The sequence below is a fragment of the Oncorhynchus mykiss genome, chromosome 21, assembly GCF_057628025.1.
Source record: "Oncorhynchus mykiss isolate SJ-2025 chromosome 21, ASM5762802v1, whole genome shotgun sequence".
NCBI lineage: Eukaryota > Metazoa > Chordata > Actinopteri > Salmoniformes > Salmonidae > Oncorhynchus > Oncorhynchus mykiss.
In genome coordinates, this window is record NC_143042.1 from 1,147,501 (window position 1) to 1,167,626 (window position 20,126).

Genomic DNA, 20,126 nt, shown 5'->3' on the forward strand with positions numbered 1-20,126 from the left:
AGAGGGGGACAGAGAGGAACAGAGAGAGACAGAGGGACAGAGAGAGGGACAGAGAGAGGGACAGAGAGAGGGACAGAGAGGGGGACAGAGAGGGCCAAAAAGGGGGACAGAGAGGGGACAGAGAGGAAGAGAGAGAGGGACAGAGAGGGGGATAGATAGGGAGACAGAGAGGGGGATAAATAGGGGGACAAAGAGGGACAGAGAGAAGGATGAGTGTGAAGAGAAAACACCGATACGAGGAAGAAAACAGAGGAAGAAACACAAACATATGTAAAATAAGGAAAGAGGACAACAGGAGGAAGTGATGCAGACAGACAGATGGACAGTGGACAAGATGGATGGAGAGCGAGAGGTGAGAGATGACAGGCAGAGAGAGGACAGTATCCCACGGCAACACGGAGAGAGAGAAGGAGTGAAGTGGTGAGAGGAGACAAAGAAGGTGAGAGTGAGGAAGAGAGAGAGAGAGAGAGGGGGAGAGAGAGAGAGAGAGAGATGGAGAAAGGAGGGGGAGAGGAGGGAAGGAGACAGGACAGTGAATGTAGATAATGAGGTTGTGTAGGGGAGAGTTGAAGACAGACAGGGAGAGAGAGAAACCAGGAATCAGAGGAGACCACTGATAGTAGTCTCAGTATTAACAGATATTGACCTACAGTGTCCCACTCTGTGTGTGTGTAAACGTTAGTGTGTGTGTAAACGTTAGTGTGTGTGTAAACGTTAGTGTGTGTGTGTGTGTTTAAAAGTATATAACATACTGTAACAATGAAAGCTACTTTAAGGATGAAAAATAAAGTCCTATGTTCTCCTTATAGTGCTCTCCCTCCCTCCCTCCCTCCCTCCCTCCCTCCCTCCCTCCCTCCCTCCCTCTGTTTCCATCCTCCCTCTCATTCCATCATGTCACATTGTTAGTAACCAGAGGAGCGTAGGAGAGTTGTATACAGGGAGTAAATCACTGTGCTATGGCAGGTTTATGTATTGGACAGAGGAGGACGGTTGGAGGAGGATGGAGGAGCTTGGTTCTGGGTGTTTCTCACGGGCTGGAGAATGCTGCGGTTTACCCCGAGACCGGCCTGGAGAGGGAAGAGAGAGGGAGAGAGAGACCTGTGGCTAGTGGCTTCAACGCCCCGGAGTGGTCAGGCTATCCTATACCCCACTACCCCTACCCCTCTCTCCTCTTTCTCTCTCACTCTCTCCATCCCTCTCTCTCTCCTCTCTCTCCATCCCTCTCTCTCTCCTCTCTCCCCATCCCCCTCTCCCTATCCCTCTCTCTCCCCATCCCTCTCTCTCTCCTCTCTCCCCATCCATGTCTCTCCCCATCCCCCTATCCCTCTCCCCATCCCTCTCTCTCCCCATCCCTCTCTCTCTCCCCCCTACCTCTCTGATCTCCAGTGGCTCGTATATTTTCCCATAAAGCCAGTCCTAAGAGGTCCTTTCAGCCTCAACACCTAGCTCCGCTCTGGGGACTGGATCACTTTACAGTCTGTATGTACAACAGTAACACTGGAAACCCTGCTGCTCCCTCTGACTGTGGTCATGGTGTAGTCGTATCAGCCCTCTAGATCAGACATCCTCTCAGGCTGAATACATGGACAAACGATGCATTCAGAAAGTAGTCAGACTTTTTCCACATTTTGTTACATTACAGCCTTATTCTAAAATGAATTACATTGTTTATTTTTTCCTCATCAATCTACACACAGTACCCCATTATGATTTCACCATACCCCATAATGACATCACAATACACCATGATGACATCACAATACCCCATGATGACATCACAATACCCCATAATGACATCACAATACCCCATGATGACATAATAAAAAAAGACAACAGTTGTTGCTTTGTCGTTATGGGGTATTGTGATGTCGTTATGGGGTATTGTGATGTCATTATGGGGTATTGTGATGTCATTATGGGGTATTGTGATGTCGTTATGGGGTATTGTGATGTCATTATGGGGTATTGTGATGTCGTTATGGGGTATTGTGATGTCGTTATGGGGTATTGTGATGTCATTATGGGGTATTGTGATGTCGTTATGGGGTATTGTGATGTCGTTATGGGGTATTGTGATGTCATTACGGGGTATTGTGATATGGGGTATTGTGTTGTCATTATGGGGTATTGTGATGTCGTTATGGGGTATTGTGATGTCGTTATGGGGTATTGTGCTGTCGTTATGGGGTATTGTGATGTCGTTATGGGGTATTGTGATGTCATTATGGGGTATTGTGATATGGGGTATTGTGTTGTCATTATGGGGTATTGTGATGTCGTTATGGGGTATTGTGATGTCATTATGGGGTATTGTGATGTCGTTATGGGGTATTGTGATGTCGTTATGGGGTATTGTGATGTCGTTATGGGGTATCGTGATATCGTTATGGGGTATTGTGATGTCGTCATGGGGTATTGTGATGTCGTTATGGGGTATTGTGATGTCGTTATGGGGTATCGTGATATCGTTATGGGGTATTGTGATGTCGTTATGGGGTATTGTGATGTCGTTATGGGGTATCGTGATATCGTTATGGGGTATCGTGATGTCGTTATGGGGTATCGTGATGTCGTTATGGGGTATTGTGATGTCGTTATGGGGTATTGTGATGTCGTTATGGGGTATTGTGATGTCATTATGGGGTATTGTGATATGGGGTATTGTGTTGTCATTATGGGGTATTGTGATGTCGTTATGGGGTATTGTGATGTCGTTATGGGGTATTGTGCTGTCGTTATGGGGTATTGTGATGTTGTTATGGGGTATTGTGATGTCATTATGGGGTATTGTGATGTCGTTATGGGGTATTGTGATGTCGTTATGGGGTATTGTGATGTCGTTATGGGGTATCGTGATATCGTTATGGGGTATTGTGATGTCGTCATGGGGTATTGTGATGTCGTTATGGGGTATCGTGATATCGTTATGGGGTATTGTGATGTCGTCATGGGGTATTGTGATGTCGTTATGGGGTATTGTGATGTCGTTATGGGGTATCGTGATATCGTTATGGGGTATCGTGATGTCGTTATGGGGTATCGTGATGTCGTTATGGGGTATTGTGATGTCGTTATGGGGTATTGTGATGTCGTTATGGGGTATTGTGATGTCGTTATGGGGTATCGTGATATCGTTATGGGGTATCGTGATGTCGTTATGGGGTATCGTGATGTCGTTATGGGGTATTGTGATGTCGTTATGGGGTATTGTGATGTCGTTATGGGGTATTGTGATGTCATTATGGGGTATTGTGATATGGGGTATTGTGTTGTCATTATGGGGTATTGTGATGTCGTTATGGGGTATTGTGATGTCGTTATGGGGTATTGTGCTGTCGTTATGGGGTATTGTGATGTTGTTATGGGGTATTGTGATGTCATTATGGGGTATTGTGATGTCGTTATGGGGTATTGTGATGTCGTTATGGGGTATTGTGATGTCGTTATGGGGTATCGTGATATCGTTATGGGGTATTGTGATGTCGTCATGGGGTATTGTGATGTCGTTATGGGGTATTGTGATGTCGTTATGGGGTATCGTGATATCGTTATGGGGTATCGTGATGTCGTTATGGGGTATTGTGATGTCGTTATGGGGTATTGTGATGTCGTTATGGGGTATTGTGATGTCGTTATGGGGTATTGTGATGTCGTTATGGGGTATCGGGATGTCGTTATGGGGTATCGTGATGTTGTTATGGGGTATTGTGATGTCGTTATGGGGTATTGTGATGTCGTCATTGGGTATTGTGATGTCGTTATTGGGTATTGTGATGTCGTTATGGGGTATTGTGATGTCGTTATGGGGTATTGTGATGTCGTTATGGGGTATTGTGATGTCGTTATGGGGTAATGTGATGTCGTTATGGGGTATTGTGATGTCATTATGGGGTATTGTGATGTCGTTATGGGGTATTGTGATGTCGTTATGGGGTATTGTGATGTCGTTATGGGGTATTGTGATGTCGTTATGGGGTATTGTGATGTCGTTATGGGGTATTGTGATGTCGTTATGGGGTATTGTGATGTCGTTATGGGGTAATGTGTGTAGATTGATGAGGAACATTTTTTTTATTTAAATCCATTTTAGAATAAGGCTGTAACGTAACAAAATTTGGAAAATGTGAAGGGGTCTGAATACTTTCTGAATGCACCGTACATAGACTCATATTGAGGCTGATATACAGGCAACTGCACCGTACATAGACTCATATTGAGGCTGATATACAGCCAACTGTACTGTACATAAACTCATATTGAGGCTGATATACAGGCAACTGTACTGTACATAGACTCATATTGAGGCTGATATACAGCCAACTGTACCGTACATAGGCTCATATTGAGGCTGATATACAGCCAACTGTACCGTACATAGACTCATATTGAGGCTGATATACAGCCAACTGTACCGTACATAGACTCATATTGAGGCTGATATACAGCCAACTGTACCGTTCATAGACTCATATTGAGGCTGATATACAGCCAACTACAGCCAACTGTACTGTACATAGGCTCATATTGAGGCTGATATACAGCCAACTGTACTGTACATAGACTCATATTGAGGCTGATATACAGCCCACTGTACCGTACATAGACTCATATTGAGGCTGATATACAGCCAACTGTACCGTACATAGACTCATATTGAGGCTGATATACAGCCAACTGTACTGTACATAGACTCATATTGAGGCTGATATACAGCCCACTGTACTGTACATAGACTCATATTGAGGCTGATATACAGCCAACTGTACCGTACATAGACTCATATTGAGGCTGATATACAGCCAACTGTACCGTACATAAACTCATATTGAGGCTGATATACAGGCAACTGTACCGTACATAGACTCATATTGAGGCTGATATACAGCCAACTGTACCGTACATAGACTCATATTGAGGCTGATATACAGGCAACTGTACCGTACATAGACTCATATTGAGGCTGATATACAGCCCACTGCACCGTACATAGACTCATATTGAGGCTGATATACAGCCAACTACAGCCAACTGTACTGTACATAGGCTCATATTGAGGCTGATATACAGCCAACTGCACTGTACATAGACTCATATTGAGGCTGATATACAGGCAACTTAACTTTAATGTAAGTATCAAGTTGGTACCGTTAGCTACAGCTCTAGGATCAGCTTACACTTACAGCTTACACAGCTTACAGCTTACACAGCTTACACTCCCCAAACCCCTCATCCAGGTAGAAGTTGGTACCGTTAGGTACAGCTCTAGGATCAGCTTACACTCCCCAAACCCCTCATCCAGGTAGAAGTTGGTACCGTTAGGTACAGCTCTAGGATCAGCTTACACTCCCCAAACCCCTCATCCAGGTAGAAGTTGGTACCGTTAGGTACAGCTCTAGGATCCGCTTACACTCCCCAAACCCCTCAGGGAGGAAGAGCAACAGTAACCATAGAGATGGAGTTGCTGTGAAACCAGAGGTGAAAACCAACTTGGTGCATCAAGGCTCTCATCAGTGGTGCTTCCCTCTGCTGGCTGGTCAGAGTGTGGCGTTCAGCCTGGGAAAGCGTTCAGCATCAGGCCGCCCTCATAACTCACTGTGTTAATGTACTGCTCTGAGCCCCAACCAGCCTCTATACTGAGCTCAGAGAGGCCCTGCGTTATGAAACGCTACACACACAGATTTATGTCCCTCTGTTTTCCTGTTTCTCTCTCTTCACCTCTTCCTTCTGGCCTCCTTCTTCCTTCCTTTGTTACTTCCCTCCCTTTCTGTCTCGTATCTCTCTCTCTCTTTCTGTCTCGTATCTCTCTCTCTCTTTCTGTCTCGTATCTCTCTCTCTCTTTCTGTCTCGTATCTCTCTCTCTCTTTCTGTCTCGTATCTCTCTCTCTCTTTCTGTCTCGTTTCTCTCTCTCTTTCTGTCTCGTATGTCTCTCACTCTTTCTGTCTTGTATCTCTCTCTCTCTCTCTTTCTGTTTCGTGTCTCTCTTTCTGCTTCGTGTCTCTCTTTCTGCTTTGTGTCTCTCTTTCTGCTTCATGTCTCTCTTTCTGCTTCGTGTCTCTCTTTCTGCTTCGTCTCTCTTTCTGCTTCGTGTCTCTCTTTCTGCTTCGTGTCTCTCTTTCTGCTTCGTGTCTCTCTTTCTGCTTCGTGTCTCTCTTTCTGCTTCGTCTCTCTTTCTGCTTCGTGTCTCTCTTTCTGCTTCATGTCTCTCTTTCTGCTTCGTGTCTCTCTTTCTGCTTCGTCTTTCTTTCTGCTTCATGTCTCTCTTTCTGCTTCGTCTCTCTTTCTGCTTCGTGTCTCTCTTTCTGCTTAATGTCTCTCTTTCTGCTTCGTGTCTCTCTTTCTGCTTCGTCTCCCTTTCTGCTTCATGTCTCTCTTTCTGCTTCGTGTCTCTCTTTCTGCTTCGTGTCTCTCTCTCTCTTTCTGCTTCGTGTCTCTCTCTCTCTTTCGTGTCTCTCTTTCTGCTTCGTCTCTCTCTCTCTTTCTGCTTCGTCTCTCTCTCTCTTTCTGCTTCGTGTCTCTCTTTCTGCTTCGTGTCTCTCTTTCTGCTTCGTGTCTCTCTCTCTCTTTCTGCTTCGTGTCTCTCTCTCTCTTTCGTGTCTCTCTTTCTGCTTCGTCTCTCTCTCTCTTTCTGCTTCTTGTCTCTCTTTCTGCTTCATGTCTCTCTCTCTCTTTTGTGTCTCTCTTTCTGCTTCGTGTCTCTCTTTCTGTTTTGTGTCTCTCTTTCTGCTTCATCTCTCTCTCTCCCCCCCTTCCTTCCTTTGTTATTTATTTCTCTTTCTGTCTTGTATCTCTCTCTCTCCTTTCACCTCTTTCTCTGGCCTCCTTCCTCATAATCTCTCTCTCCCTCTTCTCTTTCCTCTACTACTCTGTCGTTACTAAGTATCTGTGGTGAAACCAGAACCCTGAAATGGGTCAGTGAGAAGACTGTTCCTGTGCCGATTTATGCTTTTCAATATTCTCATGGACGCCCAAAACACAGGGTTGATTTGACACGCACACACACACACACGCTACGGCTGGATTCCTCTTTCTTCGTCTCCATTTTCAGCTAAAACAGATTCTGTCAGAATTGAATCTGGTTTGAGGTGAAGAGGTCACATCTTCAACAAATAAATCTCTGGGAGTTTCTAGGAACCTGATAGACTGTGGCTGCGCTCCAAATGGTAGACTATTCCCTATATAGTGCACTACTTTAGACCAGAGTAATATTCCCTATATAGTACACTACTTTAGACCAGAGCCCTATTCCCTATATAGTGCACTACTTTAGACCAGAGCCCTGTTCCCTATATAGTGCACTACTTTAGACCAGAGTCATATTCCCTATATAGTACACTACTTTAGACCAGAGCCCTATTCCCTATATAGTGCACTACTTTAGACCAGAGCCCTGTTCCCTATATAGTGCACTACTTTAGACCAGAGTCATATTCCCTATATAGTACACTACTTTAGAACAGAGCCCTATTCCCTATATAGTGCACTACTTTAGACCAGAGCCCTGTTCCCTATATAGTGCACTACTTTAGACCAGAGCCCTGTTCCCTATATAGTGCACTACTATAGACCAGAGCCCTATTCCCTATATGGTGCACTACTTTAGACCAGAGCCCTATTCTCTATATAGTACACTACTTTAGACCAGAGCCCTATTCCCTATATAGTGCACAGAGTGGTCTGGAGATAACAGGACTATAGTCAGAGAGAACAGAGTGGTCTGGAGATAACAGGACTGTAGTCAGAGAGAACAGAGTGGTCTGGAGATAACAGGACTGTAGTCAGAGAGAACAGAGTGGTGTGGAGATAACAGGACTGTAGTCAGAGAGAACAGAGTGGTCTGGAGATAACAGGACTGTAGTCAGAGAGAACAGAGTGGTGTGGAGATAACAGGACTGTAGTCAGAGAGAACAGAGTGGTCTGGAGATAACAGGACTGTAGTCAGAGAGAACAGAGTGGTCTGGAGATAACAGGACTGTAGTCAGAGAGAACCGAGTGGTGTGGAGATAACAGGACTATAGTCAGAGAGAACAGAGTGGTGTGGAGATAACAGGACTGTAGTCAGAGAGAACAGAGTGGTCTGGAGATAACAGGACTGTAGTCAGAGAGAACAGAGTGGTGTGGAGATAACAGGACTGTAGTCAGAGAGAACAGAGTGGTCTGGAGATAACAGGACTGTAGTCAGAGAACAGAGTGGTCTGGAGATAACAGGACTGTAGTCAGAGAACAGAGTGGTGTGGAGATAACAGGACTGTAGTCAGAGAACAGAGTGGTCTGGAGATAACAGGACTGTAGTCAGAGAGAACCGAGTGGTGTGGAGATAACAGGACTGTAGTCAGAGAGAACAGAGTGGTGTGTAGATTACAGGACTGTAGTCAGAGAGACCAGAGTGGTGTGGAGATAACAGGACTGTAGTCAGAGACCAGAGTGGTGTGGAGATAACATGACTGTAGTCAGAGACCAGAGTGTTGTGGAGATAACATGACTGTAGTCAGAGACCAGAGTGTTGTGGAGATAACATGACTGTAGTCAGAGACCAGAGTGGTGTGGAGATAACAGGACTGTAGTCAGAGAGACCAGAGTGGTGTGGAGATAACAGGACTGTAGTCAGAGAGAACAGAGTGGTGTGGAGATAACATGACTGTAGTCAGAGACCAGAGTGGTGTGGAGATAACAGGACTGTAGTCAGAGACCAGAGTGGTGTGGAGATAACAGGACTGTAGTCAGAGAGAACAGAGTGGTGTGGAGATAACAGGACTGTAGTCAGAGAGAACAGAGTGGTGTGGAGATAACAGGACTATAGTCAGAGAGAACAGAGTGGTGTGGAGATAACATGACTGTAGTCAGAGACCAGAGTGGTGTGGAGATAACAGGACTATAGTCAGAGAGAACAGAGTGGTGTGGAGATAACAGGACTGTAGTCAGAGACCAGAGTGGTGTGGAGATAACAGGACTATAGTCAGAGAGAACAGAGTGGTGTGGAGATAACAGGACTGTAGTCAGAGAGAACAGAGTGGTGTGGAGATAACAGGACTGTAGTCAGAGAGAACAGAGTGGTGTGGAGATAACAGGACTGTAGTCAGAGAGACCAGAGTGGTGTGGAGATAACAGGACTATAGTCAGAGAACAGAGTGGTTTGGAGATAACTTCCACTATGCCTAACTAAAGGGATTATGCTGACACACACACACACAAACAAACACACACACACACACACACACACACACACACACACACACACACACACACACACACACACACACACACACACACCGCTGAGAGGAGTCAGTGTAACTCACCGGAGAGAGCAGGTAGATAGAGGGAGAAGTACAGTAGTTATAACCAGTCAGTAACCTGCCAACACTATCTCTCTGCCCTCACTGTGCTATCACTATCTCTCTGCCCTCACTGTGCTATCACTATCTCTCTGCCCTCACTGTGCTATCACCATCTCTCTCCCCTCACTGTGCTATCACCATCTCTCTGCCCTCACTGTGCTATCACCATCTATCTGCCCTCACTGTGCTATCACTATCTCTCTCCCCTCACTGTGCTATCACTATCTCTCTCCCCTCGCTGTGCTATCCTTATCTCTCTCCCCTCACTGTGCTATCACTATCTCTCTCCCCTCACTGTGCTAGTGTACACTGGGCTGAGCTAAGCTATTGGCTGGTTGTAATTCCTGACCCCTACTCTGTTTCTCTGATAGACATACAGAAGTTGAGGAGTGGAAACAAGAGGGGAGGAGAGAGGATGTGAGGGGAGGAGAGAGGAGGGAAGTGGAGGAGAGAGGAGGAGAGAGGATGTGAGGGGAGGAGAGAGGAGGAGGAGAGAGGATGTGAGGGGAGGAGAGAGGAGGGAAGTGGAGGAGAGAGGAGGAGAGAGGATGTGAGGGGAGGAGAGAGGAGGAGGAGAGAGGATGTGAGGGGAGGGGAGAGGATGGGAGAGGAGGAGAGAGGAGGGGAGGGGAAGAGAGAGGAGGGAAGCGGAGGAGAGAGGATGTGAGGGGAGGAGAGAGGAGGGAAGCGGAGGAGAGAGGATGTGAGGGGAGGAGAGAGGATGTGAGGGGAGGGGAGAGGAGGAGAGAGGAGGGGAGGGGAGGAGAGAGGAGGGAAGCGGAGGAGAGAGGATGTGAGGGGAGGAGAGAGGATGTGAGGGGAGGAGAGAGGAGGAGAGAGGATGTGAGAGGAGGAGAGAGGAGGGAAGCAGAGGAGAGAGGATGTGAGGGGAGGAGAGAGGAGGGAAGCAGAGGAGAGAGGATGTGAGGGGAGGGGTGAGGAGGAGACAGGAGGGGAGGGGAGGGGAGGGGAGAGGAGGCAAGAGGAGGGGAGGGGAGGAGAGAGGATGTGAAGGGAGGAGAGAGGAGGGAAGCGGAGGAGAAAGGAGGAGAGAGGATGTGAGGGGAGGGGAGAGGAGGAGAGAGGAGGGGAGGGGAGGCGAGAGGATGTGAGGGGAGGAGAGAGGAGTAGAGAGGAGGGGAGGGGAGGAGAGAGGTTGTGAGGGGAGGAGAGAGGAGGGAAGCGGAGGAGAGAGGATGTGAGGGGAGGAGAGAGGATGTGAGGGGAGGAGAGAGGAGGAGAGAGGATGTGAGAGGAGGAGAGAGGAGGGAAGCAGAGGAGAGAGGATGTGAGGGGAGGAGAGAGGAGGGAAGCAGAGGAGAGAGGATGTGAGGGGAGGGGTGAGGAGGAGACAGGAGGGGAGGGGAGGGGAGGGGAGAGGAGGCAAGAGGAGGGGAGGGGAGGAGAGAGGATGTGAAGGGAGGAGAGAGGAGGGAAGCGGAGGAGAAAGGAGGAGAGAGGATGTGAGGGGAGGGAGAGGAGGAGAGAGGAGGGGAGGGGAGGCGAGAGGATGTGAGGGGAGGAGAGAGGAGTAGAGAGGAGGGGAGGGGAGGAGAGAGGTTGTGAGGGGAGGAGAGAGGAGGGAAGCGGAGGGAAGCAGAGGAGAGAGGATGTGAGGGGAGGGGAGAGGAGGAGAGAGGAGGGAAGCGGAGGAGAGAGGATGTGAGGGGAGGGGAGAGGAGGCGAAAGGAGGGGAGGGGAGGAGAGAGGAGGAGAGAGAGGAGGAGAGACAGAGTAGTGGTAACATCTGTGCCATAATGAGACACACTAGGTATCCTTAGCTGCACCACTGTGGGCATTCTCAGGATAGTTCATTTGGTTTTATAATGATGGTTTTATAATAATTCATTTGTATTCATTTTATTCACAGGTTTTTGAAGAGAAAGGAGGAGGTGGGAAGGTGTTCATTTGACACACACACACACACACACACACACACACACACACACACACACTGAGGCCCCCTAAGGCTAAGCCTTCTCACTAAAGCGGTGGGGATTCTGATGCTCTCATCTCTCAGTGGGAACACTTACAAAATGACTCACCGCCCTCACATACACCTCCCACTGTACCCCACCATCTATGTACCTTACTGTCCTGTACCTCACTGTCCTGTACCTCACTGTCCTGTACCTCACTGTACTGTACCTCACTGTCCTGTCCTGTACCTTACTGTCCTGTCCTGTACCTTACTGCCCTGTACCTTATAGTCCTGTACCTTACTGTCCTGTACCTTACTGTCCTGTCCCTTACTGTCCTGTACCTTACTGTCCTGTCCTGTACCTCACTGTCCTGTACCTTACTGTCCTGTCCTGTACCTTACTGTCCTGTACCTTACTGTCCTGTACCTTACTGTCCTGTACCTCACTGTCCTGTACCTCACTGTCCTGTACCTTACTGTCCTGTACCTCACTGTCCTGTACCTTACTGAACTGTACCTTACTGTACTGTACCTCACTGTCCTGTACCTTACTGAACTGTACCTTACTGTCCTGTACCTCACTGTCCTGTACCTTACTGTACTGTACCTCACTGTCCTGTACCTTATAGTCCTGTACCTTACTGTCCTGTACCTCACTGTCCTGTACCTTACTGTCCTGTACCTTACTGTCCTGTACCTTACTGTCCTGTACCTCACTGTCCTGTACCTTACTGTCCTGTACCTTACTGTCCTGTACCTTACTGTCCTGTACCTTACTGTCCTGTCCTGTACCTTACTGTCCTGTACCTTACTGTCCTGTACCTTACTGTCCTGTACCTCACTGTCCTGTCCTGTACCTTATAGTCCTGTACCTTACTGTCCTGTACCTTACTGTCCTGTACCTTACTGTCCTGTACCTCACTGTCCTGTACCTCACTGTCCTGTACCTCACTGTCCTGTACCTTACTGTCCTGTACCTTACTGTCCTGTACCTTACTGTACTGTACCTCACTGTCCTGTACCTTATAGTCCTGTACCTTACTGTCCTGTACCTCACTGTCCTGTACCTTATAGTCCTGTACCTTACTGTTCTGTCCTGTACCTTACTGTCCTGTCCTGTACCTTACTGTCCTGTACCTTACTGTACTGTCCTGTACCTTACTGTCCTGTCCTGTACCTTACTGTCCTGTCCTGTACCTTACTGTCCTGTCCTGTACCTTACTGTCCTGTACTGTACCTTACTGTTCTGTCCTGTACCTTACTGTTCTGTCCTGTACCTTACTGTTCTGTCCTGTACCTTACTGTACTGTACCTCACTGAGAGAGAGAGAGAGAAAGAGAGAGAAATCATGAGTAAAGAGAGAGAGAGAGAGAGAGAGAGAGAGAGAAAGAAAGAGAGAGAAATCATGAGTAGAGAGAGAGAGAGAGAGAGAGAGAGAGAGAGAGAGAGAGAGAGAGAGAGAGAGAGAGAGAGAGAGAGAGAGAGAGAGAGAGAAATCACTAGTAAAGAGAGAGAGAGAGAGAGACTGACAGAGATGGAGTAACTGAGAGAAAGATTAAAAGCCTAGAAGGCAGCAGGATGCTAATCACTCCAATGTGTGGAGAAATAAAGTGAGGAAAAGAGTGGAGAAGAGAGGAGAGAGGAGAGAAGGGGAGGGATAAAGGAGAGGAGAGAGGGATAGAGGAGAGGAGAGAGGGATAGAGGAGAGGATGGATAGAGGAGAGGAGCGAGGGATGAGGAGAGGAGAGAAGGGGAGGGATAAAGGAGAGGAGAGAGGGATAGAGGTGAGGAGAGAGCGATGAGGAGAGGAGAGTAGAGAGGGATGAGGAGAGGAGAGGAGAGGAGAGGAGAGGAGAGGAGAGGAGAGGAGAGGAGAGGAGAGGAGAGGGAGGGAGAGCGTGTGTCCCTCACTGCCAGGAGGTCAGATAGCATTACCACAGACAACCCTATTTCCTAAGACCTGATCCCAGAGCTAAAACCCTCCTCCTGTAAATGGCCTTAAGGCACCCACAATACCTCTGGATTTGAACCAGTCAACCCAAGCTGAGCTTAGCACAAGATGAAAAATGGCTCCCATAACATTATGTGGACAAGACACAGCTAAATAAGCTGGAGATATGAATCAGCTATAGATGGTTTATGTCCACGATGCCCAGAGCTTTAAACCCAGAGCTTTAAACCTGTATATATCATGCACTGTCTTTGTCTAACCTTGACCAGGGTGGGAGATACATATGATAGGGAGACTCAATGTAGTAGCACACAAACACACACACACACACACACATCCCCCTACACACACACACATCCCCCTACACACACACACACACCAGACGCACCCCCACACAGACATGCACACACACACACACATCCCCCTACACACACACACACACACACACACACACACACACACACACACACACACACACACACACACACACACACACACACACACACACACACACACACACACACACACACACACACACACACACACACACACACACATACAGTATGGTCCCACTAATCCTGCTTTCCTAATGACTGGTACCGAGACAGTGAGACATGGCTCAGTTAATGAAGAGCTTATGACTGATTTTCCCCTGCGGTCCCATTCCAGTCAGTCTTAAGGCGTTTTACAGGAAGAGGGGCCTTAGCAGCAGGTCCTAGATCAGATTTAACAGTCCGCCTTAAAGACCCTTAAAGACAGGAAAATATCCAGCATTGTTCATTGACAAAGAGGAAGAGAGGGGACAAAAGGTAATACCTTTCCTCCTCAAGGTGTTGAGAGGGGGAGAAGAGGAGAGGGTATTCTTGGCTGTTTCATGAGGTGTGTGTGTGTGATCCTACTGGCAAGTGTCTTCTCTGACATTTTTAACATCTCCCTGTCTGAGTCTGTAATACCAACATGTTTCAAACAGACCACCATAGTCCCTGTGCCCAAGGAAGCGAAGTTAACCTGCCTAAATGATTACCACCCCGTAGCACTCGCGTCGGTAGCCATGAAGTGCTTTGAAAGGCATGGCTCACATCAACAGCATCCATACCCTAGACCCACTCCAATTTGCATACCGCCCCAACAGAGCCACATATGATTCAATCTCTATTGCACTCCACACTGCCACTTCCCACCTGGACAAAAGGAACACCTACGTGAGAATGCTGTTCATTGACTACAGCTCAGCGTTCAACACCATAGTGCCCACAAAGCTCATCACTAAGCTAAGGACTCTGGGACTGAACACCTCCCTTTGTAACTGGATCCTGGACTTCTGACAGGCTGCCCCCAGGTGGTGAGGGTAGGCAACAACACATCTGCCACGCTGATCCTCAACACTGGGGCCCCTCAGGGGTGTGTACTTAGTCCCCTCCTGTACTACCTGCTCACCCATGACTGCGTGGCCAAACACAACTCCAACACCATTATTAAGTTTGCTGGCGACACAACAGTGGTAGGCCTGATCACCGACAACGATGAGACGGCCTATAGGGAGGAGGCCAAAGACCTGGCCGTGTGGTGCCAGGACAACAACCTCTCCCTCAATGTGAGTAAGACAAAAGAGCTGATCGTGGACTACAGGAAAAGGCGGGCCGAACAGGCCCCCATTGACATCGACGGGGCTGTAGTGGAGCGGGTCGAGAGTTTCAAGTTACTTGGTGCCCACATCACCAACGATCTATCATGGTTCAAACACACCAAGACAGTCGTGAAGAGGGCACAACAAAACATTTTCCCCTCAGGAGACTGAAAAGATTTGGCATGGGTCCCCAGATCCTCAAAAAGTTCTACAGCTGCACCATCGAGAGCCTCCTGACCGGTTGCATCACTACCTGGTATGGCAACTGCTCGGCATCTGACCGTAAGGCTCTACAGAGGGTAGTGGATACGGCCCAGTACATCACTGGAGCCAATATAATAGGCGTGTCAGAGGAAAGCCCATACAATTGTCAGAGACTCCAGTCACCTGTTTTCTCTGCTACCGCACAGCAAGCGGTACTGGTACGCCAAGTCTAGGACCAAAAGGCTCCTGAACAGCTTCTACCCCCCAAGCCATAAGGCTGCTGAACAATTCATTAAATGACCACCGGACTATTTACATTGACCTTTCCCTGCTATGAGAGAAGAAACAGAGAGAGTAACAAGAGACAAAGAAGAAAGAACAGAGAGAGTAACAAGAGACAAAGAAGAAAGAACAGAGAGAATATGGTGAGCACAACAATATTATACACAAAAGCAGCATCAGCAAAAACGGTAAATTGGTTTTCCATATGGCAGAAAATGGGGTTCCATATGGCAGAAAATGGGGTTCCATATGGCAGAAAATGGGGTTCCATATGGCAGAACATGGAGTTTCAAATGGCAGAAAATGGGGTTCCATATGGCAGAACATGGTGTTCCATATGGCAGAACATGGTGTTCTAAATGGCAGAACATGGAGTTCCATATGGCAGAACATGGTGTTCCAAATGGTAGAACATGGAGTTCCATACGGCAGAACATGGAGTTCCATACGGCAGAACATGGAGTTCCATATGGCAGAACATGGTGTTCCATATGGCAGAACATGGAGTTCCATATGGCAGAACATGGTGTTCCATATGGCAGAACATGGAGTTCCATATGGCAGAACATGGAGTTCCAAATGGCAGAACATGGTGTTCCAAATGGCAGAACATGGAGTTCCATATGGCAGAACATGGAGTTCCAAATGGCAGAACATGGAGTTCCAAATGGCAGAACATGGTGTTCTAAATGGCAGAACATGGTGTTCTAAATGGCAGAACATGGAGTTCCATATGGCAGAACATGGAGTTCCATATGGCAGAACATGGAGTTCCAAATGGCAGAACATGGAGTTCCAAATGGCAGAACATGGTGTTCTAAATGGCAGAACATGGTGTTCTAAATGGCAAAACATGGTGTTCTAAATGGCAGAACATGGAGTTCCATATGGCAGAACATGGAGTTCCATATGGCAGAACATGGAGTTCCAAATGGCAGAACATGGAGTTCCAAATGGCAGAACATGGAGTTCCATATGGCAGAACATGGAGTTCCATATGGCAGAACATGGAGTTCCATATGGCAGAACATGGAGTTCCAAATGGCAGAACATGGAGTTCCAAATGGCAGAACATGGTGTTCTAAATGGCAGAACATGGTGTTCTAAATGGCAGAACATGGAGTTCCAAATGGCAGAACATGGTGTTCTAAATGGCAGAACATGGTGTTCTAAATGGCAGAACATGGAGTTCCATATGGCAGAACATGGAGTTCCATATGGCAGAACATGGTGTTCCAAATGGCAGAACATGGAGTTCCAAATGGCAGAACATGGAGTTCCATATGGCAGAACATGGAGTTCCAAATGGCAGAACATGGAGTTCCAAATGGCAGAACATGGAGTTTCATATGGCAGAACATGGTGTTCCATATGGCAGAACATGGAGTTCCAAATGGCAGAACATGGAGTTCTATATGGCAGAACATGGAGTTCCAAATGGCAGAACATGGAGTTCCATATAGCAGAACATGGAGTTCCAAATGGCAGAACATGGAGTTCCAAATGGCAGAACATGGAGTTTCAAATGGCAGAACATGGAGTTCCATATAGCAGAACATGGAGTTCCAAATGGCAGAACATGGAGTTCCATATGGCAGAACATGGAGTTCCAAATGGCAGAACATGAGGTTCCCAATGGCAGAACATGGAGTTCCAAATGGCAGAACATGGAGTTCCAAATGGCAGAACATGGAGTTCCAAATGGCAGAACATGGAGTTCCAAATGGCAGAACATGGAGTTCCAAATGGCAGAACATGGAGTTCCAAATGGCAGAACATGGTGTTCCATATGGCAGAAACACAAACATTTGTTTTGTTTGCTCTTTCCACTTTAATCATAAAATACAGACAGGTATTGACAACGTCTGAATTACTCTCTCTCTCTACAGCCAAACACACAAACGCCTCCACCCTCACACTGCCCCCTGCAGCATTTCATAAGAACTGCAGCCTCCCCTGCTTATTGTACAGAGGTCTTCCTGAACCAAGGTCAGTTTTGCATTACACCCTAATACTGAAGTTTAGCATTTGATGTGAGTAAACTGATCTTAGGCCAACCACTACCTAGACCGTTTTCCCCCCACTAGTTGATATGAACCTGACAGGCTCAGCTTTAAAAGAGCCCTGTATGTCTGTGCCAAGTGAAACCATTTCAACACGCTGTGTGGTGTCCTATACATTACCTGTCAACCACAAGTCTATTATTTATGAAGCATGAACACTCAGTTGAGCACATTACTACTGATCTGTTATAATGGGATTCATACACATTACTACTGATCTGTTATAATGGGATTCATATATATTACCACTGATCTGTTATAATGGGATTCATATATATTACCACTGATCTGTTATAATGGGATTCATACACATTACTACTGATCTGTTATAATGGGATTCATATATATTACCACTGATCTGTTATAATGGGATTCATATATATTACTACTGATCTGTTATAATGGGATTCATATATATTACTACTGATCTGTTATAATGGGATTCATACATATTACTACTGATCTGTTATAATGGGATTCACACACATTACTACTGATCTGTTATAATGGGATTCATATATATTACTACTGATCTGTTATAATGGGATTCATATATATTACTACTGATCTGTTATAATGGGATTCATATATATTACTACTGATCTGTTATAATGGGATTCATATATATTACCACTGATCTGTTATAATGGGATTCATATATATTACTACTGATCTGTTATAATGGGATTCATACATATTACTACTGATCTGTTATAATGGGATTCACACACACATTACTACTGATCTGTTATAATGGGATTCATATATATTACTACTGATCTGTTATAATGGGATTCATATATATTACTACTGATCTGTTATAATGGGATTCATATATATTACTACTGATCTGTTATAATGGGATTCATATATATTACTACTGATCTGTTATAATGGGATTCATATATATTACCACTGATCTGTTATAATGGGATTCATATATATTACTACTGATCTGTTATAATGGGATTCATATATATTACTACTGATCTGTTATAATGGGATTCATATATATTACTACTGATCTGTTATAATGGGATTCATATATATTACTACTGATCTGTTATAATGGGATTCATATATATTACTACTGATCTGTTATAATGGGATTCATATATATTACTACTGATCTGTTATAATGGGATTCATATATATTACTACTGATCTGTTATAATGGGATTCATACACATTACTACTGATCTGTTATAATGGGATTCATATATATTACTATTGATCTGTTATAATGGGATTCATACACATTACTACTGATCTGTTATAATGGGATTCATATATATTACTACTGATCTGTTATAATGGGATTCATATATATTACTACTGATCTGTTATAATGGGATTCATATATATTACCACTGATCTGTTATAATGGGATTCATACATATTACCACTGATCTGTTATAATGGGATTCATATATATTACTACTGATCTGTTATAATGGGATTCATACATATTACTACTGATCTGTTATAATGGGATTCATACAGATGTAGGATCTTAATTTGATCATCCTGTTGCAGGACAACTTTTCTCTGAAGTTTGTAATTTTCACTTAGAAATGTCAGACTTCCACCAGAGACTCTGGGTTCGAGCCCAGGCTCTGTCGCAGGCGGCCGCGACCGGGTGGTCCATGGGGCGACGCACAATTGGCCTCGTGTCGTCTGGGTTAGGGAGAGTTTACACGCTGATCAGGTCGCCGGGTGCACGGTGTTTCCTCCGACACATTGGTGCGGCTGGCTTCCGGGTTGGACGCGCGCTGTGTCAAGAAGCAGTGCGGCTTGGTTGGGTTGTGTTTCGGAGGACGCATGGCTCTCGACCTTCGCCTCTCCCGAGTCCGTAAGGGAGTTGTAGCTATGAGACAACACAGTAACTACTAACAATTGGACACCACGAAATTGGTGAGAAAAAAGGGGTAAAAAAAAGAAAAGAAATGTCAGTCTTGATTTTCCCTTACGAATAATGTATGAACCCCTACAGAAATGTGCTTCGTTATAATTCACACAATGATTCACATTTCCTGTTGCTGCAGGGTTCTTTTCATGTTGTAGCAATCTGGCTCAAATTAAGATCCTAAATCTGTATGGGCTATCCAAACTTTCACACATTCCATAACACACACACGTGTGCATACACACACACACACACACACACACACACACACACACACACACACACACACACACACACACACACACACACACACACACACACACACACACACACACACAGATACTCACACACACACTAACACCTTCTGATTCAAACATGACTATTCATCTCCACGTTTGCATGTGTCGGTACGGAGTCGAAGATCCGGAGATCAGAAGTCTCTCTTTCAGAAGGCTGAACCAGCTAGCATATTTATAGAGCTAAACCACACCTCAGGGGGGAGAGAGAGAGGGAGAGAGAGAGAGAGAGAGAGAGAGAGAGAGAGAGAGAGAGGGGGAGAGAGGGGGAGAGAGAGAGAGAGAGAGAGAGAGAGGAGAGGGGGAGAGAGAGAGAGGGGGAGAGAGGGGGAGAGAGAGAGAGAGAGAGAGGAGAGGGGGAGAGAGAGAGAGAGAGAGGGGAGAGAGAGAGGAAGAGAGGGGGAGAGAGGGGGAGAGAGAGAGAGAGAGAGAGGAGAGGGGGAGAGAGAGAGAGGGGGAGAGAGGGGGAGAGAGAGAGAGATAGAGAGAGAGGAGAGGGGGAGAGAGAGGGGTAGAGAGAGGGGAGAGAGAGAGGAAGAGAGA

At 46.3% G+C, this 20,126-nt stretch overlaps 1 protein-coding gene across 6 annotated transcripts in view; it reads right to left on the reverse strand.

Moving 5' to 3' along the window:
* The window catches only part of LOC110513868 (ELKS/Rab6-interacting/CAST family member 1), a 541,524-nt gene that overhangs the window by 246,911 nt on the left and 274,487 nt on the right, over positions 1–20,126 (reverse strand). The window lies entirely within an intron of this gene.